The sequence below is a fragment of the Leptinotarsa decemlineata genome, unplaced genomic scaffold (genome assembly GCF_025532065.1).
Source record: "Leptinotarsa decemlineata unplaced genomic scaffold, Ldec_3_MD MMD2_P_RNA_scaffold_5, whole genome shotgun sequence".
NCBI lineage: Eukaryota > Metazoa > Arthropoda > Insecta > Coleoptera > Chrysomelidae > Leptinotarsa > Leptinotarsa decemlineata.
Window position 1 is genome coordinate 21,718,678 of NW_027412532.1, and position 19,721 is coordinate 21,738,398.

A 19,721-nucleotide genomic window follows, 5' to 3' on the forward strand; every position below is an offset into this window, starting at 1 on the left:
TAGTTGGGCATTTTGAGTATTTTCATGACTGATACTAATTTCATTAATAATCAAATTTATGAGGTTACTGAACTCACGCATTGTGGTGGGTCAGTAACACAAACCAGTATTCCAAGTAGAGTGGAAAGTTCTACTCCATAATCCTATTCATGTGTGTTTATTTAAGGAATCATATTGCTGGTCTACATAATTTTCGTTCACATATTGTTTGGTAGTTAATAATGGCGAAATGAGCTGTGAACTGAAAATAGATATCCCATCTCGTAAAAGATTTATGTCAGTGTTTGTGTATGACTGAACTTGGGATTACAAGGGTCAGGAATATTAGGAATAATCGTAATCAAAAAATATTTTTGGGTCAGTGAAAAAATATTTCTGCCCTGATTAGTAGAGTTCTACTCATAATGAGCCTCTTCATGAGAAGTTTCCGATAATGTCAATTATGTTCTTTATTAGAATGATATATAACCCAGCTCTTGTGACTTTGAAAATTGTAGGCAAGAACATTCTACTTTTTCCTCTGGGAAACTTCATTTAAGCTCAAAATTAGAAAAAAGATTAATTTACAGGATGAAGTCAGCACCAGTTAGCTTTTTCAAGAGTCACTCATAATTTTCCATACTTTTCAATGATATCAGAGTGCATCTTTTACTGATTGACTACCAAATTTAAAATAACTAAGGAAAAAAAATAAAATTGAAGAATTTCGATTCGTTCGGTTTTTCACATATATCTCACATATATTTTTTATGGGTGAGGAACAAAGAGTAAACCAATTCGTGCGAGCAATTGAAAGATATCAAAATATCGAACAATTTTTGTAATTCCCAAAATAATGGAAAAATCCGGAAAATTACAAATTCCATCTTTTGCTGTAAAAGAAAATGCGTTAAAGAAAATGAAAATCTTTTCAATATCTGTCCCAGAAGTTCATAAAACTTTAATGTAGGGTGTTGACCAACGACATTAAATTTTTCTTGATTATACCTGCACTAATGAAAGCAATAAATATCATCCGTTATATACCAAAGCAAATCCTCAAGAAACTATCGACACTTCATTATTTGAATAAATAAAGCACAAAATATTCAAAATGTTTCGATATCATAATTCTCTTTCTCCAATGACGTTTTCCCACGTTGTACGAACTCCAGAAGGTTGAGAAAAATTCGAAATTTTCGTTACCTTCGTGGGAGTCAATCTATAATGAAAAAACATATCGGATTTTATTGTTGCTTGTAAATCGATACTGGTAACTTGTATTGGTCTGGTAAATGAATTGAACTTGAGTTAAGAAAAGTGAGAAAAATATTATTTCATTACAAACACGGTGATATATTGTATGCGGAAAATCAGTCCTGAATTCTAATTGTTGAGTTTTAAAAAGTGAAATATTGCTATGAGTGAAAACGTTTGACAGTGAGGTCACATGCGACATAAGAGGACACAGTATAGCATCTGTGTGCAGTTCGTCCATTGGATAAGAGAGAGTTGTCTGTGAAAATGAAAAGAATAGCGATAGTCTCGTAGGCTATGCATCATTTTGGAGTAGCTCAACATCAAAATAAAAAATATAGTATTTAAAAAGAAGAATGCTTTTTAAATATTTTTTGATAAATGAATTATATATGTGTGTACCTTTATATTTTATGTGACATTTGAGTATACAGGGTAATTGAAACTTGTCCCTCACCATTGGGATCTCCTAAACTACAGAAGACACGTCGAAGCTTGAGTTGGGTAAAAGTTGCGGTTTTTTGAGGTTGATATACTGTTTTGAAATTGGGAAAAATTCGAGTAGTTAGTCGGACAGTAAATTAAAACATGAAAACGTGAAGCTGGAAAGAATTATCGATAAAAATGTGTTCTTTGTTTTGAGTTATATTGTCAAATAACGCTAGAAAAAAAAATGAAAATACCGATTTTCAATTTTTTCCGGATATTTCCGGAAATACTCGGAATTTTTCAAGTTTCGAAACAGTATTTTGGTAAGCACAAAAAATAGCAACTTTGCCTCAATTTTAGCTTCGAAATATCTTCTGTAGTGTAGAAGATCCCAATGGTGTATTCTGTATACATCTTCAATAAATGAAAATATAGTAGTGATACATATATAATATCAATCTAATAAATTTCATTTCTTTAATCAGTAGACAAAATGAAAACAAACAAAGCAAAAATGTGTCATGAACTAAAAAAAATTATATGTAATGAAGATGTTGTGTTTTATACAAAAATTTTATAGTGATAACAACAGAACAGTTGTTCTAACAATGTCTTCTATCTTCAAAGCTGTTTGATTCCCAATGAACCCTAGTGGTTTAAAATATTAATTTAAGAACCAACCGTATTTCTCAAACTGAAGTTTCATGCATATACCGGATAAGTTGCACTGAGTCACATAGAATTTACGAAAATATTACGTGAATTTTTTTCTGTCAGTGAAATCCAGCATGGTGGATTCATGGCCCTTAATTTTTTCAAAACTGTTCGCTGTCTTCTTCAGCAAAGTAATTTTTTAGAAAACTGCAATATCTCGCATCATTCACTTTGGTGCAGTTCTTGATGTCATACATATTAGAAGTAAATTCTTGAACGGTGTTCATTTTGTCGTCAATGAAAACAATTAAAACAGGACAACCAGAATTCAGGACTGATTTTTCGCATACAACTCTTTACCACCGTGTTTGTAATGAAATAACGTCCATTCCAATTTAACTTCAATTCATTAACCAGACCAGTGCAAGTCACTAGTATCCAATAACCTGTTAATTTCTGTCTACCCAAGAGTTGTGATGGGAAAACATCAGTCACTTAACATTTGTATATTTTATTGGCTCCATACTTTCAATTAGTATGGTATTTGTCTAATAACCAAACCAGTGAAATGTTGAAAAGAATTATTAATTGATCATATTCTGGACCGAAATTTTCAAGTCAACCCATTCGCAATATATTTTTTGACATATTTAATTTGATATAAAATACTTTTCATCCATTAACCAGCTTAGTGAAGGTTGTTTTATAGACAATAAGCATCAAATTGGAAGAGATGATATCATTTACAGGTTGAGCTCAATACCAACTCATTTTCCTCAAATAACCACCTACATTTTTTATTACAGAAGTTGTAGCCTATAGTATTCAGTGAATATAGTAAGAGCTGGATAGAAGGCGGGATACGAGAGTTTTCCTGAACTTTTGAAAGTTGAACGACGCGACGTTAGGAAGCCTCACGAGAAATATTAGAGGGTTGTGATATCAACATATTTACGGTACTTACTGCGCCATTTATTGAAACGAAAATGGAGTGACGAAGAAGTTTTCGACATTCTGCCGGGATATACAGTGCATTTCTTTAATGTCTCCCTCTCCTTTTTATTTTTTGAACGGGTCAACAGTAGTTTCCAGCATATTCAAATACAATTCCCCTGTTAAATTTTGATCAATAAATAGAGATCCTACAATATGGTTTCCCAAAATTCCTGCCCAAACGTTAATTTTTTCTGGATTTGGGGTATCTGTTTCTCGGAAATTTTGTCCCGGCAATTTTGTCTGTGAACATTGCCGTTTGAAAAAAATATACTGGTCACTAAAACAAATATTGTGGAGATGGGTAGGATGTCTTGCAATGGCTTCCATCATGATTTCACAGAATTCTGTTCTTCGATCAGGGTCATCTTCAGTTAATTGGTGTACCATTCGCAACGGACTCACAAACATTCGCGACAGAATAAGTAGACTGTTCAGGATTTTCTACCATCTCACCAATTATTTGCACTTGGTGTTCTTCCAGAATGAACGGATGACCTGGGGGCTTTTTCTTATGTACACTACAGGTAGTTGTCAATTTGGATACAAGTTCTCTCAAATATTTTCTACAAATAGGATGATTAGGAAAACGTTCATTGAAAATCCTTTCGGTCTAGTGAAAGTTACGCGTCACACCGTAAATAAAAATAGCTTCAATTTTTTTTCCAATGGACGAGAATTGACCATTATAGAGATTGTTGACGTGGTACCTTTTTACTGGTAAAACCAAAAACTAAATGAGAATATTCTTAGTGAACAATAATGCTCATTGTCGTACTGACATTTCTTGTCGTTTTTATAAACGAAAAATAACTTAACAAACCTTATCGAGTTGTTGGAATTACCATATGGCAGATAAAAAGGAATATTTCTAGAAATATCGATATTAATGTTTGTCTTCAGGAAATTATTAAATGATCCGCCATTTTGTTGTAGGTGAAGATATTGACTTCATATTCCAGAGTTGTAAAGTATTCGTCAGGAGCTTCAGAATGTTGTATCACAAGACCCCCCTTCCTTTAAATTTTTTTCCCCAGATGGTGCTCAGTCACCATCTTGAAAGTTTCATCTATCAATTTCCCTTCAAAATAAAGCATTCATGCATTAATTCCATTATCCCTGATTTCAATTTTTCGAGTTGACGCGTTAAAAAAATAAAAGGTGGGGACATTAAAGAAATGCACTGTATATTCGTACGTATGGCTTTCATCTTAACGGTTAACAGGTTTGTAATAAATACATTAAAATTCACCTGTTGATAATCTAATCGCCATCACTCTAAGTATATTGGGACCAATTTATTAGCTTAACATCCCAATAACATTGCTCTACAGAAAATAAAAACAACAATGTAAGTCTGTATTGAAAATGCTGAGGTGGCCAAGTTTGAAATCTTGTAAACCAAGTTGGGTGACTAATGTAAAAGAGAACATTGTATATGTTTCAGAAATATCGTCAAAAAAGACATCGCAGTAAGAAATATCACATTGTTCACTGCAAAATAATGTCTGTCGAAATCACAGATGAAACGTCAGGTCTAGAAATCTATGAATCACCGCTAATAAACCCGCTAGCCAAATCACTCTAGATAAACGACGACAGTGAAATTATCTAACTTTATTAAAACTTGAAGCTTATGTTGAAGTTCTGTTTTTTCTTATATTCATCACTGTTTTTTTCATTATTTCTATATTCCATATTCTGATAGTGTTTCATTCCATATCACTAATGAAAATTAATATTCCTGTTTTTATTTTTTCTCATATTTCTTATATCACTTTTAGTTCTTTTTTAACATCCGTATCAATATTTCAAGACTATTTCAATAGTTACCTACTACATTCATTTTTATTCTCTAAAATTGAAAGTCTATTAATATATTATTATAGAATAGAAATTCAAAGCTCCAGCATTCAACAAGAAGCATTATTAATCATATTCAAAAACATGTATCGATATACATTTCTCGAAAATTAACTACTTTTAAGGTGGAATTGCTTCTTTCCCAAGTATTCTTTTTTGAAAATAATACCTTTGACAAGAAATGAAATAATATCGTTATAATAATATACATTAGCTTCAAATAATGTGAATTTCACATCCGATACATCTCAAGCCTTTTTGCCAAAGAAGAACTGCTGAGAATCCATCGATTGAATGTCTCTTTGATATTTTTTATCGAAATCGATACCAATTTCCGTTGATGGCGTTGGATTCAAACATTTCAATAACAAGTTCCGGACATTTCATCTCCCCATTTTGTTGTCACCCTCCACTTGAAGCAAAGAAGTTACTCATTCTCTTCGAAAGTTCTCTTTCAAACGACCGCCTAACTTCAAAAATGATGGCCCGGTGAAATGAAAGAATGTGTTTATTCCCTCAAAATGGAGAGAGGCTGACTATAACACCGTTACAAATTTTGCTTTGTCACGTTTTGGAATTCACATTCCGCGAGTGGATCATTTAACAATCCCGTTGATTACTTTAATTATATTATGAATAATATACTCCTGTAATGGTTATCTATCAAAATTCTGGCAGAAATACTCATTTCAGATTGATTCGCGCTGCAGTCTCTGAACTTCAGTTTGGTTATTTACAGAGAAAATATACAATTATTTAATAATGAAGTTTGAGACTGATAGTATGGCGTCACAGTTTGGAGGTTTCAATGAGAATGTGATCCTATTTATTTCTTTGGGATGGGTTTTAGCTGTCCCATTTTTGTGCTTGATATGCAGTAGTAGGTTCACCTGAAAAAGTGACTTTATTGTCATCAATTTTAACACTTTTCTGAGAGTGTTATACTAACCAAAATAATTTCAGTATATAGTACAAAGTCAAAACTAAAGCACCAGAGAGCGCTAATTTGACTTTGCATACTTTCTCATCAGGAGTCTGGTCATAGATGCAGCCTTCAGAATTTTCTGTCCATAATGTCAATAAAAAAAATGATGAAGGCAATAATGATTCACCTAAAGAATTTTTTATCTGTTTCAATATAAAAAAAAACAATAAAGAACTGATATAAAAAATAATGAGATTTTCAAACTTTCAATGATGAGTCGTTTCATTGTCTTCCTCTACAAATTTCAATACAAGCTGCCCAATCGATAATACCTGAGCCAAAGAGTTGCATTCATGCAACGATCTTCTGGTATAATTTAGTTATCTCATATAACAGCTGCAGAAAGATACAGATGACAGACAGTGAGTAGATGAGATATTCTTTACGGCAAAAACTCAAAATTTTTAATAAATTTGAATATTAGTAGCTAGAGAGTACCAATTTCTAATGGTTCTGGACGGGACTTGAAGAAGTGACCTAATTTTGAGGAATCAGATCGTAGAGAACCTGGACTGTAGTAGTAAGTCAAAAGAGTGTATTGAGAATGGATGTGAAGATGATTTTTCTGAAAACACCTACGTATATTTAGCTTATTAGTTTTTTATACAGAATTTCATGGTGAACAACTAAGGTAATTTTATCTGTCATTGAAATGTAAAACCACCCTCCTGAATTATGGCACTCAGAATGTATCGTTCTAGTGTATTTTCTCTGTAGAAAGTGACTGTTTACTCAACAACGGTCATAACTTCATCATTTGGCTTTTCTTTCAACGAATAAAAATGAAAATGTCACGAGTTTTAAAAAGACGTATTCAAATTATTCAGCAAACCATTCGTAAAATCATATCGAACGGAGATAACCTGAGCAGGTATAAGTTTGAAACCTTAAAAAAATGTTTTTCTCAAGAACAAAACACAATCACTACAGTAAAATATTAAAGGCGATCTCAGAAATGTCCTGTGCGAAAGTAGCGATTCACATCGGATTTGAATCGCTGATCGCTGGAAATTAAATCCATTTGGTAAAACGTTCTCAGGAAGTTTATTTCACATGAACGCAGTTCTCCAGATGAAAGATTTTTAAACAGTGAAGTTTGAGGTGTACTGAGTTAAACCTCAAAACGATCAGCAGCCACAGTTCGTTGCGTATTTCTGATATGTACTGCTCTTGGTGGAATCAAATGTGCTAAGTCACTTCACTTCCCGTGAAAGTATCTATAGATGAGAGACAAATCTCCAACCTTTCTTGATGTTCCAGGTTATCAAGGTTGCACGTGATGTTCGCGTTTCCAATCAAACGAATGGCTCTTTTCTGGATGGAATCCAGCAAATTGAGGGTATGTTTGGATGCAGAGCTCCATACATGAGAACAATACTCCAAAGAAGGTCTGATCTGAGCTTCATAAAGCAACAAAATTTGCTGAGGTGTGTACAGTTTTCTGGTTTGGAACAGTGTTTCAAGCTTTTAAGAAGCAGCCCTTGCAATGCAGTCTACATGATTATGCCAAGACATATTGGTGTCCAGTTTCACCTCCAACAAACTTATCGAAGCAGAAAGCGGAATAGTCTGATGTGACATTATTATATTCGTATCAGAGACATTCATCTTCTTGGAGAAAACCGATGCCTGGGTTTTTGTGGCATTGAATTGAACCTGGTTACTTCTACCCCAATTCGAAATCTATTATATTAGTATCGGAGGCATTCATCTTCTTGGAGAAAACCGATGACTGGGTTTTTGTGACATTGAATTGAACCTGGTTACTTCCACCCTAATTCGAAATCACTTCTAGATCCTCATTAAGATATGCAACCTTCTGCTGTAGCCGATGTCCTGGAATCCAAATGAAATGACGAGACAAGTGTGCTGTCGTCAGCAATATATTGGATTCTTTTTTTTTCCAATAAGTCGTTGATATATAATAAAAAAAAGGTTGGAGACAATATGGGGAACACTAGCGTTGATGGTGAAAGTATTCGAGAGATATCCATCGAAGGCCACTTGCAGGGAACGTTCTTTCAGGAAGCTGGGGAGTCATACACAACAATGATCCGACAAGCCATATATCGAAGTTTGCCCAGAAAACCCTAATGCTACAAGCGCAACAGCTCTTGATTCTCCATGTTTTTCGATTGCGGTATTCTAAACATGACTGACATACGATAGATGGTCGCCTGTTGATCTTTGTTTCCGAAAGCCACATTGATGATATTGAAGACTCCCAAATATTTAGGTATATTGTGGTTTACGACTTTCTCTATGATTTTCGATATCACTGATGGCAAAGCGACTGGTCTAAAGTTATTTGAAAGATTTTTTTGCCTTTTTTGGAAATAGGCTAAACGCGAGCAATTTTTCAACAAGAAGGAAAAACCCCTTTCTTGAGAGACAGGTTGGAAAGTCTGCAAAATACTGGTGCGAGTTCATTTGCGCACTTTCTGAGTACGATAACGGGCTGTTGAAAAATAAATTCCGGCATTGTGGATTTTAATGTAGAAATAGTGGATGGTGCCTTTTCCAAAAAATCTACTGTGGAATGGGACGCAAATTGTTCAGCTAGTAGATTTGCTTTTTCTTTGGCTATTGTTGTGATTGAGTCATCCGCTTGTGTTAGTGGTGCTATTGTGGATTTTGTAAAGTTCTGATTAACAGCTTCAGCTAACGACCAGAAGGATCTAGGCCCGTTGGGATTGGCAAGCAGTTCATCTCTAATTTTCTGACTGTGTTCTTTGCTAACATTTACCCTACGTTTGCAGCTGTTGCGAGCTTTAATGAACCTAGTTCGGTTTTCGGCACTGGGTATTTGCGCCACATGCTTTGCCATCAGAAGGTCGTTTCATTGAAAACGGAATATATGCATCCGTTGATGATAGATTGTAAATATATAACCTCATACAGAAATGGGGTATTTGATAGTGAGGTAGTCAAATTGTTTTCAGATACGAATGAGAAGGAAATAACAAAATGAGTGGCTTGCAATTTTCTGAAATATATTTGATCATTGGATAATGATGATAATTTGATAAATTCGTTAACAGCTCATCAACAAATTCGAAAGAGGGATTGAATCGAATTGCGTCAAATTAAAAAAAATAACACAAATTGAAGGAATTTCATCATCAACAAAATAATCAATAATATGGCTTTACTTTCATTTTTCAACCCTAGAATTGTTTTACAAAATCTACCAATAGTAAAAGAAACATGAGAATCAGCAAGTATCCTATTTTGTCATTTTGAATTGAATACAGTCATCTCAACGATGAAAATAAAATGTGCATAGAAACTGATGAATTGAGAACTTACCCCTGGCAACGTGTGTTTCTCATGCAGAGCGTTCTGGGCGTTAAGGGCGCTCTCAGGGCAGAAGTACGTCAGGAATGCGCAACCTGCAATCACAACAACCATTTTACATGTCTGTTAACAACTTTAGAAAAGAATAGAACATCTGGGGTGAAATCAGATACAAGACCGTTGTGATTTCGCAATTCGTCCAGAAAGTGGTTTAAATGTTTATGAAATTAAAGAGGTTGAAAAAGGGTTTCAATTACGTTGACTTGGGTAAATTCAATACACTCCAAATTTTATCGTTATGTCTTGCACACGAGTGAGTTTTTTTGGATAATTTTCACGGGAAAAAACTTTCCATCCTGAATTTTTCCGAAAATGAATGAAAATATCAATGATGCGCTCGGTCAACAACATCCATAACTTGAAATTAATTTTTTGTGTCAAACTTCCACATTTGATATCAATTTCTTTTGTCTCACCAAGCCAAATAGACTATTTAATAACAAATGGGCAAATAATTATTTTAACTTTGATAATTTTCCAACACCCAACAATAGATATAGCTGTTGTATTAGTCAACTTATTTGGGAGTTGGCTTTTCCTTATTGATGAAAAACTGGTTCTGGTTAAGCGAAATAATAAACTTCACAACCTGTTTTTTTCTCTGAAATGGATGAATATATCAAATATTTTTCAATCACTAAACGCTAACAAAAACACACTCTAATGTGAAATTTCCACTTGACAGTCCACAAAACTGCCACACGTGTATCGCTATATAATATCATATTCAAGCGTCAACAATGCGCTTGAAGATGCTATTGTATTCAGGCGTATTGTTGACGCCTCAATACAATAGTGAACATTGAAGTGTGTTTTTTACAATAAGTTATAATGGATTTTTACCAAGTAACGCTCAGTTCTACCATATTTTTTCCGATTACTAAACATCTACAAACCCAATGCAATGTTTTCATAGACAGTTGTAGTAGGGGTATTGATGAAACCAAGAGAGACATCGGAACTGCTAAGTGATGCACAAAAATAGTTTGTTTTCTTGTTTGGACACTTAAAAATAGTATTTTACCTTCTTCGATTTCTCTTCACGCATCGTCAGTTCGCAAAAGACACTCAGTGCATCAGTTGGGTCTCAGTTTGAACAAAATATACAACAATGATATATAATAATCATGATGAGAAACGGTTTCAGAAAGTTTATTTTCCTTATGCAAAAGTTTATTCCATATAAACGCTGTTCTCCAGATGAAAGAGTTCTTAAACAATGAAGTTCGAGTTGAACTGAGTTGAACCTCAAAACGATGAGCAGCCGCGTATAAGTAATACATATACACCACCCTTAGCGAAATCAACCCACCAGAGTTAATTGGCGTTTATGACTATCACGGTTGCTTGTGATGTTTCAAAACCAAATGTCCATTTGATTTGAAAGGGTTATATTTTTAGGAGTCATTAATTTTTTGGGAAAGAAAGTTTTTGGCTTTCTACTACTCCATCTGATACAAAAAAATGGATAAGAGAATCTTCCAAAGAAAGGAAGATTATTCAATTTGAAAATAAGTAACTCTATACATGGATGTGTAGATCATGCAAAGAAGTAACTTTCATATACAGGAGGACTTTCTTTCAGTTTGTATTTGAAAGTTACTTCTTTGCATGATCTACACATCCATGTATAGAGTTACTTATTTTCAAATTGAATAATCTTCCTTTCTTTGGAAGATTCTCTCATCCATTTTTTTGTATCAGATGGAGTAGTAGAAAGCCAAAAACTTTCTTTCCCAAAAAATTAATCACTCCTAAAAATATAACCCTTTCAAATCAAATAAGATTCCTCATGGCTGGGATTAAATCAAATAGGTGAATGAATGTCATTACGATGTCATCGATGACATAAGCAGATCAAGCTTATTCCGTGACATTCAAAATCGTAATTCATGAATGAAGTGTGTGTATTTTCTATAATGTTATCCAATTTGGTACTGAAGAGCCTTAGGGCAAGTGTCTTAAGGCGAAACACGTGTATACCAGTTAGGGTGACAGTGTTCCATGTGAGTACAATTTATTACCATTCATTCAAAGTAGAACTCATGTGAATGATATCTGATTCTTATTCCTCCACGAATGTTCGATATACAAACTGAATAGAGAAAAGTATCTTCTGTATAATTCAGTGTTCATATAGAAGTATTTGTTTCGAAAGAATTTTTTCTTTCGTGTAATTCAATGTTTATATGAAAGTAGCTGTTTCAGGAGGACTTTCTTTCAGTTTGTATATGAAAGTTACTTCTTTGCATGATCTACACATCCATGTATAGAGTTACTTATTTTCAAATTGAATAATCTTCCTTTCTTTGGAAGATTCTCTCATCCATTTTTTTGTATCAGATGGAGTAGTAGAAAGCCAAAAACTTTCTTTCCCAACAAATGTCCATGTATCATCAGCCACCTTTTCAGGGGAACAATTGAAAACGTTTTTGAAACGTTTCCAATTACCAGATCTATATTGTTTCAGACGAATAGAAAAATAATGAACACATTTGTTCAACCCATAATGGAAGTAGTACTCTAGGCAAAAATTGACATTGATTCCGGCAGATGCTAGAACTAGAAAGATATTTGCAGATTCTGCAGAAATTATTCCAAAAATCACTACTCAAATTTCTGACTGACTGGTTTTAGGAGAACCCTAGATATTCTCAATAGTATATTCGAACTAATATCTGCAAGATAAAAACATTTAATCAGTCAGGTTGTTTTGTCTTCAGAGTATTTCAACTCCAGAAGTGTCTTCATTTCTGTTGTTTGTTTTTAACTTCAAAATCAGAAATAGACATGACGGCAACGAAACATTAGATCAAAAACACCTTCACGCTGCCCAAGTTATTGACAGGACCAACAACTACCATTATAAGTCTACTAAAGTAAGTGTAATTTTTTTATGCTTTTCGAATCGAATTTTATGTTTGACAGCTATCGTCCTTTTTATGAGAAACTATCCAAAAAATCGAGACTTCAGTATTACCGAAAAGTTTTTTTTTTGCCTGTTGACTCAAATTATACATGAAACATAATCACACGTGACATCTATTTATATTTATGAGAAAGAAAGATGTTTGACTTACTACTTCTTCATCTTCGCGAAAAAATGTGGAAAAAAGCATATAACTCTGTTCAGATACAAACTGGAAGAAAAAGGCCTCCCGATACAAATACTTTGAAATGAACATTGAATTACACGAAAATCAATTTTTACTATTTACTTTGTACTCCAAACAGTCATTTTCATTAGGAAAAACTTAATTTATTACATAAAACAGAAGACACCTATTCAACACTTCCCAACTAGCCATAACAAAAATATACGGAAAACTACAACAGAAAAGAGGAGGCGGTAACTCTTAACCGGATTTTGAATTCCATTTTGAATTCCATTCTAAAAGATGTTAAAGTGGCAACCAATGCAATGTTACGCCATTATCAGCTAATAACACTGCGGCCAATAGCAACGCATCAACAAAAGAGGCAGACTACCTGAGTCAACATAAATACAACCTACGGACTAGAAATCACCAGTCATCGGTGAATCATCGAGATGAATAAACATCTGAAGAAGCCAGCCACTCGTGCTGGCGAAACGTTAGGATGCAGTTCCAAACTACGTGATATTATGAAGTTTATGGGCATTACCAGTATCAATGAATTCAAAATTTAAGAAATGTTTTTTTCTTCTTGTACCAATATTCAAAATGACTTGTTATGAATGGATCTATTTTATGAAATAAATGGATGGAAACTTGAGTTGTGCGGTCGGATACATCAAGACCAATCTCAATAAATATCGTAGCTTTGGTATGTTAATAGCAAGCATGCATTAATAAAATAGTGTTCACGTTCTGAATGTTCAACTTACATGCGTAATTTTTGCATACAAATTACTCTTGAGTTGAATTTTATGTTTATGATGTTGATAATAATGTATGCGCATTCATTGCCGTGAGATATTATTGATGTTACCAGAATAACATTGGTTCATACGTGAATTATCGTTCATGATTTACTGTCATGCACCTGCGGTGCATGGTACCTGGGATGGACTACACGTCTGTAACGAGATCTTCATTGTCACTACATATAGGATGTAGCATGGAAAAGGTTTCACAAGGCATAACTAGCAGAGAAATGAAGCAGTCTGTTTGTGAAGGAGGCAAGTATTGACCCAAAAATTATTGCGAAACTTCGAACTGATCAAGCAAAGGTGTCGCCACCTATTCTTCAAAGAGAAATGGGGTTTCTAACCACCAATGCCTTGCTAGTGAAAACCGGTCCAATTATTCGAAATGAATGAAGCGTTGAGATTTCATCAATATCTTTTTAGAAAAATGTAAAATTTGAACTGATTCTAAGTGGAAAATTTAAATGTCAATTCAAATGTTGTAGCAAAATTCCTTGGTAACAATTTTCAGTCTTTGGTGCTCAGCAAGTGTTGAGTTTTTGCCTTCCAAAATATTCAAATAGACAAAGTCTATTTTGTGAATTGTTCAAAAAATATATTATAACCCTCCATATTCATCAGTTATTGGGAAAAGGTGGAAATGATCGAAGTATATTTTTTCGGAGGCCAAAATCTGCCTCCGTCTTCAGAAATGGATAATAAATTCGAATATATTCGCAGTTATTCCTTTTTTGATGTCTTATTCCTTTACTTCTTTGACATCTGACATTTTATTTCTTTACTTCTTCGACAGATGTCAAAGAAATAAAGGAATAAGACATCAAAAAAGGAATAACAGCGAAAATATTCGAATTTTTTATCCATTTCTGAAGACAGAAGCAGATTTTGGCCTCCTGTCGAAGAAGTAAAGAAATAAGATGTCAGATGTAAAAGAAGTAAAGGAATAAGACATCAAAAAAGGAATAACTGCGAATATATTCGAATTTTTTATCCATTTCTGAAGACGGAGGCAGATTTTGGCAGATTTTGGTAAAAGATAAGTATAATTTCTTAATATTTTTTTGATAGGCAAAATTGTGAAATACGACAAGTTACTGATAAATAGAAGATTTTTCTTTGTGAAAAATACTTTGATTTTTACGCAGTAACTTATCGGGGTAAATTGAAAGTTTGCCCTTCTACACTTGTATAAAGTTCTCCATTCTGATTTTTATAGTTTTCAGATTGTGGAAGGTAACAAATACTCAAAAAAGGTCGATGAAAGACTGATTTTTTCCTTCACAAAGATGACTTTCGTTATATATTTTTAAAATAATGAATGCTAATAAGCATATCTCTAGAGTTGTTATTCCCAAATTGGTAGTAATATTTTGTGGAACTGCATCGGTTCAAAATAAAAAGAGATGGGGTGAAAATACTGTACTTGATGAATCTACAGAAGTGGGAATTTAGCTATAAATAGTACGTATACATAGTATAAGAAATGGATCACTGCGACGGGCGTGAGTTGTAGTTCCAGGAAAAATTGCAACTTCATTGCATAAAAGATGGGTTATTCATTGAAGGTTGCCGGACAATATTTTCAGCATTCACTTGATAGTACGGTGAGCTTTCTAGTTAAATGAATACTCAATAATTCTCCTGGATAAAATGAATTATATTTTCATTATCATATACTCATGATTATATTCATCCAATTTCAATTTTTATGATTTATTGTTCATTTCTCACAATTGATCCTCAAGGGTATATTCAAAATAGCTATAAATATTTATAAAGATAAAAACGATCTATTATACATTATACTCATTCCAATTTAATAAAAACATCTTTGTGACAAAAAATCAGCATGATCCCATAAAAAAGTTTAGTCATACAAAATTTCGATACACCTTAATTTATAAACGGTTCTTCTTTGTCGAAAATACTATAGTTGGAAAGTTAATTTTCTTCGGAAGGTACCTACAATAGTTATAACAAAACTCTCTTGTCATTTCTACCCAATAGCATATTTTTATTTCTTATATTCGGTTAAACTGTACTATAAAAAATCCAGAAATACTCTGGTATTGTCTTGAGTCATTTCGATTCCATAATAATTGTTTAATGTTTTTTCTTGTTTTCTCAGGTAGCGTCCATCCCCTTTCTTCAGTCACTTTTCATGGACGCATAAAATATTGCGCTATTCATTACTAAGTACGCTGATGATACGCAAATTGGTCTCTTTTCCAGAAGGTAACTTAGCTCAAAATTAAATTCCATCTACACGTGCCACCTTTTTGAGGACAATCATGAAATCAAAAATATCTACGACATACTCCATTTAGAAAATAAAGGACATGAATTGAACCTGCTAGAGTCTCTAGAAAGCAATAAGGACAAACATTCAAATTTCCTATTGAACGATGTTTGGCCAATATACAATTTTGGGCAAGAGCTACAACTCAGCTAATATACTCCTGATCTTTCCGACACCGAAGTTTTGTCTTTATTGTTTTTAATATTGTACTGAATGGATGAGAAAAATAAATGTGATAAAATATATACAATCATAACTTTGACAATAATGTTTTCGTTTCAATGTAATGATATTTTTGCTAATTTTGTGTCTACTATTATGGAATTGTATATAAATCCTTCATTTAGTCAAAGACTCAGTGAGTAACGATTTGAAAGAAATCGATAAAATCTAAAAACAAAATCAATTTGTTTTCACTTGTACAATGTCGTAAGTTGAAAGTGATTTCTTGATCTAGTTGGATATTGGTGCAGTTCAAAAATTGTAACTCGTTTTATCAAGTATTCAGGTTGTTCTATAATTAGAGCTACCACATTTATCCAAAATATAAAATTCTTGTTTTACAAATTTTATGAAATTTCATATGCATATATGGTAGGTCTTAGAATAGAATTCAGTCTATTTCTCATACCCCTCAATGATACGGGTGCTCCACTCCAAACATTTTTTGCAAAATCCTCTTTCTTTTTTCATGGTGTGGCATTGGAAAATAACCGCAATTTTTAATTTTCTATCACCAATTTTTATTTTTCAATAGTCATTTCAGTAAATCATTCATTTTTGACCCTCGGTGTCATAATATAATATCATAGAGAGACTTCGAAAATGCCTGTGAGAATAATAATCGTCCAAGAAATTACAACTCAATATGAATATGAGTAAGAAAATCAAACGACCCTCCATTTCGCTTCCGACCAAAGACCAACAGATGTGTCATCCTATCTTCAGTTGTAGTTTTTCGATAGTTTATGACATCTATCGATTCGGAGAGCAGCTAGACACATTCTACATTTTCATTACTCACATGAAATTGAGTCTTGCTTAAATATGATAAACGTAGCAAAACTTTTAAGATATTGAGGTCATGCTTCGAGTTGGGAATAACAAATCTACAGAAGTTTTCACGTTAGCGAAATAGTGGGCAGAAGTATCCCAAAAACTATCTGATAGGATTAAAGTCTGAAGGATACTCTCTTGTTTTTCAATGAATCGGAAAACACAATAATATATCGCTCTACTTTATACTCTTCAACGTGACGTATAAATACATTCCAATGGGGCTTCAATTATTTTTTTGAATTCGACAAAAAAGATAGTTCTGTTGACAAGTCCGCCATTGAACATGATATTTCAATTGTTTACTATTTCAGTCTTATGTTTCCTATTTCCAAAATATTATACCAAAATATTTTGTTGTGATTTAATTAGTCCATCGATATTCAAAAATCATGTCATAAATTTGTGAATGTGTGAATGGAAACAGTGTATCTTTTGTTTTATAATTATTTCAACATCCAAAATTTTCCAACTATTGAAAATAACAGAAATAAGAACTCGGAATGAAAAATTGTTCAAATATACAATATGCTCTCAAATTTTATCATCTTGTTACTATAGTACAGGGCGTTCCAACAAAAACTAGACTTCCCCTGTAAGTCAGAAACGGACATGTAATCGAAAATTCCAAAAATCACTTCAATTCTCATTTCTAGGGGGACTAATTCTGATATGAAAATTATACCCGAAACTTCAGCCGCCTGTGGTCAGAAATTAACTCCTTATTTTTTTCATTTGAAAGGTCTTCTGTCCTTCTATTACCTCTTTAATTTTTTTCGAAATTGATTCATTCGTTATTGATAAATTAAATGTTGAACGTTTCACTTAAAAAAAAAAAGAAAATTCGCTGTTGTTTATTTTAATGAGGAAATCAACAACAAATAATATCGGTGGAAACAAAATCAAACAAACAAAATCAATAACGTCCACTTAGTTCCCTACAATAATACAGTCTACTTTCGAAAGCGTTCCGTACATTATTCAAGATGTTAGGAGTCAGCAATCGGCTTTTCCGAACAATTCTTTGTCGCAGGTTTTCAAGATTTGTGGGCTTAGTGAAGTACACTTTCAACTTCAGATGTCCCTACAAAAAAAATCCATCGGTGTGAGATCAGGTGTGCTAGCTGGCCACACCACTGGACCACTTCTGTCGATCCAAAAACTGTCTCACTCGAACATCAAAATGTGGGGGTGCTCCATCCTTATATTATTTTCTACTAAATTGTCATCATTTTCTGAAATTTATTGTATAATGAGTTTGGGTTATTGGCCAATTTCTCGCTGAACACCTCACAAAACTGAAGTCGACGATCAGGATCATCTTTGTTTAATTCCTGAACTAACCTTATTTTTAAGGGATGGAATTTGTAGGCTTTCAAAATCCAAAAAACACTAGTAGATGATACATCAGGTGATCTAGCTACTTGTCTGATAGATTGTCGATTATCCATTTGTACATGTTCAAATTGCAACTTCGTCATTTCTGACAGGAGAGGATACTCCATGTTTTCTGTTGTGAACAGAACCTAAATTTCGAAACTTATACATTGACTGTTTAACGTATTGATGGCTCACGTTGTGGTCTGGATGATTTGTATTATACATTCTTACAGCAGCTTTAGCACATTTCATTTCGATAATAGGTTGCAACAATTTCCATTCTTTCTTCAGTAGAATAAACCATGTTGAAACAGTGAACAAGTGTGACTGAATAATAATTCGCGACGAAGTAACAGTGGCCAACTATCTACATTTCGTTCTGCGAAAACTAGATTCAACAAAAACTCCCAGTGCAGAAAAATCAACAGGGTCGTCCATTTCAAAACGTTAACTTCTAATTAGATGAATTCTATGAATCTAGAACACCTGCGACAGAAAATGGGCTTATTTCATGCTATGGCAAATTATACTGGTTTGCTTATAGACTGATCGAGTTAGGGGTATATTATACTTATCAAGTCTAATCGGTCCCAAAATCTCTTTATATTTGCAGAAAAAAAAATAATTCCAAAAGCAAGAATTTTAATTGGCCGCGTGTCTGTTGACCAACAAAATTGATCGTGTCTAGAGCGGAATTGTCAAAAGTATTGGCTTTTAATATCCAATCACAGATATGATGATCCAATTTGACAGACGCCACTTTGGTTGTTATTGTTGTCAACTAGGTGTGAATACAACTGTTACAATTATATAATTACAGAATCATCGATCATTTCAAAATCGACTCTTGATAAGTTGTCGGGAGTCAGTTTTAACAAAACTAGGCTTAATATTCATTTTGAAATTATTTTAACAAAAATACAAAGTTTGTGGAAACCATTGACATTAGAAAGAGCACATTGTCGCATACACTACAGAGGGCGCTGGCTGACTGGATGGCAATATGGCTAATATACCAGTAACGTTGAATTTTTTTTTTTTGGTGGGTGGCATGAATGCATAATTGACTCATTTTATTAGAGTTCCTGAGCATTCGAAACCCATTTGAAAATGCAACTCGTTTAATTCTATTCAGAATTATATTTAGATATGACTTGTACTATATCAGGCAAATATTATTGTCCATTTTTATGCTTAATTCGTTGATTCGAGAGATCTTATTATTGTATATTTATTTGTTTGCTAGCTTTATTCTTTAAAAAATGAATGAATAATTACAGAAAATTTCAATTGATCCTTCATTTTCTCAGGAAACTGAAGTACCTATAATACAATTTATTGGTTTATTCGGCATTGAACATGTATGTCATATCGGATCCATTCTGCTTGTTTTTGCAACATTTTGTTTCAACTTTTTGTTAGCTGACAGCTCGTGTAAAAATAATTCGTTTTTTCATCGAGTTTAGTTTGTGTATGTTTTGAAAGTGTTTAAGAGATAAATCAGAATATTGATATGGTGCATTCTTGTGCTGATTTCAATTGTGCGGAAAGGCACAAGA

The 19,721-nt window shown here is 33.3% G+C and overlaps 1 long non-coding RNA gene across 1 annotated transcript in view; it reads right to left on the bottom strand.

The window, feature by feature from the left end:
• Window positions 1–9,454: 9,454 nt before the first annotated feature.
• Window positions 9,455–19,721, bottom strand: part of LOC141480011 (uncharacterized) — a 355,353-nt gene continuing 345,086 nt past the window's right edge. Inside the window, exon 3 of the long non-coding RNA XR_012464113.1 lies at window positions 9,455–9,552. This is a non-coding gene — a long non-coding RNA (uncharacterized lncRNA). The remainder of the gene's footprint in view (window positions 9,553–19,721) is intronic.